General features: G+C 34.9%; 1 pseudogene; it reads right to left on the reverse strand.

Annotated features, from left to right (window-relative positions):
- Positions 1-354: 354 nt before the first annotated feature.
- On the reverse strand, positions 355-2,955 carry LOC110802348 (1-aminocyclopropane-1-carboxylate oxidase homolog 1-like; annotated as a pseudogene).
- Between the last annotated feature and the right edge of the window lie 340 nt (positions 2,956-3,295).

Genomic DNA, 3,295 nt, shown 5'->3' on the forward strand with positions numbered 1-3,295 from the left:
GCTTAGTTGGTATAGTTTTAAGAGGGGTACCCAAGATCTGAGATTGAATCTTATCTACACCAACTGATCGTGTGCCTAGAATAATATAAAAAAGCACGCGTAAATGCACAATATTTTCTTAAACTCATGCCGCAACAAGCCAACTAAACTTGAACAAGTTGGAAGCCAAATGTCCCCTTAATCACCCAATATATTTTGTTCTTTTACATAACATAAATTTAAAACCTACATGAAAACTAACGCTTAAGAACAATAAGAAGCCATAGCAAAATCGTTTACTCTTTACTAAAATGAAGAAAGACATCAAGGAATTGATTCTGTTACAGAGAAGACATGGGAGAAGGAGAGAGAAAATGTTATGGAATAGAATAATTGCATTAATTAATTACTAACTGAAAAGTTTCCTTATATTACAGCATTAACAAAACAAAGAAACTAATAAAGTCAGCCAGCTGTTCAAGTACCAATGATAAATATGATACCAATTCATACTCCCCCTTCAAGCTGGACTTTTGAGACAAGGCCAAGCTTGGAAGTTAGAAGATGATGTTGTTGTATAGGAAGAGCTTTGGTGAGGAGATCAGCAGTTTGCATAGAGCCATAAACTAGAATGTAAACATAAACTCAAAGCTAGAATGTAATCAAAGCCTGAAATGTGGGAGGACAGCGACGTCGTCAAGTCCTTTATTGATGAGATATGTAGCATACTCTTTCACTGTAATCTCACGATATTTCGGAGGATTTGCTTCCGATAGTAATTCCTTGATTGGTCCGAACTTCTTAGGAGTCTCTAGATAAAATGTGGTGAAGAAGGATCCTATTGATATTCTTGGTCCTCTAGAGTTGGCTAGTACTCTGTGTTCCACACTTTTGAATTTATCGTTTGTTACAAGCTGAAAAGTATGCATAAAATACATTAGACATATGTAATTTGTCGTTTTCTATTACTTGGGTACACCTAGCTAGCCTAGGTGCAACCAGATGGATAATACAAGACTTTCAAAACAAACAACGATTACTCTTACCAAAATAAAAATAAAATATTAAAAGAAAGATCTGTTCACCTGTAAAGGGTCGCCAATGTTAATCACTAAAGCTCCAGGAGTGTAAGGAACATCAACCCAATGATTTTGATGAAGAACTTGGAGACCACCAATTTGGTCTTGGAGCAAAATTGTCAAGAAGGAACCATCAGCATGTTTCGAGGTACCCATTGTCAATTCGGGTTGTGGACAAGACGGATAATAATGACCGAAAATGCTTAGCCCTTCAAGACAACCCATTTCATTTAGATGGGTTTTTTGTAATCCTAGTGCTTCTGATAGTAGCTCAAACAACATTTCCCCAAGCTTCATCATTTGCTTTGAATACTCTAATAGTATCTCCCTACAATTTTACAATCAAATTGTAATTTTTGTCTGAAATAAATACTTAATACTTCATCTGTTCTTATTTATATGACACAATGGAGTTGTAGACACCATTCAAACAAATAGCTTTGACTTTCTTTTGTGGTTTATACATAAGGAAAAACATAGTCGTGTGGGGTCTTATTAGATTCGTATCAGTAAATATTATTTGAATATCAACTTTTATAATTTTTTTCGATCCATAATTAGAGATATTAATGTTTGAAATCGTGCATTGGCAAACGTGCCTAAATAATTGTGTCATTTAAAAAAAGACGGAGGAAGTACTAAGTAATATTTCCTTTGCTTCAAAATTAATGCGATAATCAATTTTAGATGAATATGTTGCTCTACTTTTATGTTAATCATTAATATCTTCAATCATTTTTGGTGTTAGCACCCGGTTCACCCTTAGGGTTAATCCGGATTCGGGGCGAGTTTTGGGTGGTTAGGTTCCAGTCCCCTCCCAATTGTTGTTGCGGGGGATCGAATACGGGTTCTCCCTACCAAGTTCAGCCCCAATCACCACTAAACCAACAAGCAATTGGTATTAATATCTTCAATCATGTATCAGTAAAAAAAAATGCATTTCGAGACAATATCTAACTAGACTCTACACAATTATACTTTTTCTTATACTTCCTCCATTCCGGAAATATCGCACCATTTGTATTTTACACTATTCACAATACGACTCTGGCCATTTTTTGTGATTCGTACGTAAGGAAATTTTAGCCACGTGGGGTTATGTTAGATTCGTATCGATGTATATTTTTTAAATATTGTTTTTTTTTTTATAATTTTTACTTGCACACGATCTGAGATATCAAGAGTCAAAGTAATGGTCAGAGGAGTAAAAGTCAACCATGATGCAATATTTCAAGAACGGAGAAAGTATTAGTAAGAATTATTGGTCAGATCCGTAATTATTTTGAAACGGAGAAAATATTTTTTAAAACCACGTCTTATATATCGAATATGAGTAAGATTAAGAAACATACCTGCAGGGGGAAGGCAATTCGTCAGGACGAGGAGGATTAGGAACCATCATACAACCAAAAGTGTCTCTCCAATTAGCCGCAGGTGAAGTATAGAGGTCGGCATTGCTATGATAAGCAAACTTATCATTGGCAAAATCTCTTGAATAATAACCTTTCTTCACTTGATCATCCAACTCAAAAAACCCTTTTACTCCTTTCAATATCTCTTCCAAAACCATGTCGGGAACCCCATGGTTCATTACTTGGAAAAATCCCCATGTCTCTGATGCTTCTCGAATCTCCTCAACAACCTTGTTCGTATGGTCTACATCATTTTCTCAAACGCGGAGATCAATAATTGGAAAATTAGACCGACCATGATCATCTCCCGTAGGGCTATTTTTGTAAGTTTGTAGAGGTTGTTTCGAATTCGGATTGATGAAGATGGAGGGGACAGTTGTAACACCAGCATCCACAATTCCCTTAACTCCTAATTTTGTTTCATCGAATGCTCTTAATTCTACTTCTCTGTCGCTCTTATTTGACGTCATATTTAATTTTTGTTGAATTGTAATAAAAATGGAACACTAGTTTGTACTACATCGGTTTCTGAAAATTCTTTACGCTTTGGAAAATGTGTCCAAAGTATAAAAACTTTGACCGTAAATTCTCACTATCATATACATCAAAACGTTACATGTAAGATCTTGTCAGATTGGTCTCAGTATTTATTTTCAGAATATCAAGTTTTTATAATTTTTTCACATTCGAAATTGGATATATTAATAGTTAAATATTGCATTGGAGTTCGTGCAAATAGTAACTGTAAAGATTTTTTTTGAAACGGAGGAAGTAGATTATATAGTGAAACAACTAAACAAGGTGTGTGCACTGTGCAGTGAGTTA

This window comes from Spinacia oleracea, chromosome 1 (genome assembly GCF_020520425.1).
Source record: "Spinacia oleracea cultivar Varoflay chromosome 1, BTI_SOV_V1, whole genome shotgun sequence".
NCBI classification, from domain to species: domain Eukaryota; kingdom Viridiplantae; phylum Streptophyta; class Magnoliopsida; order Caryophyllales; family Amaranthaceae; genus Spinacia; species Spinacia oleracea.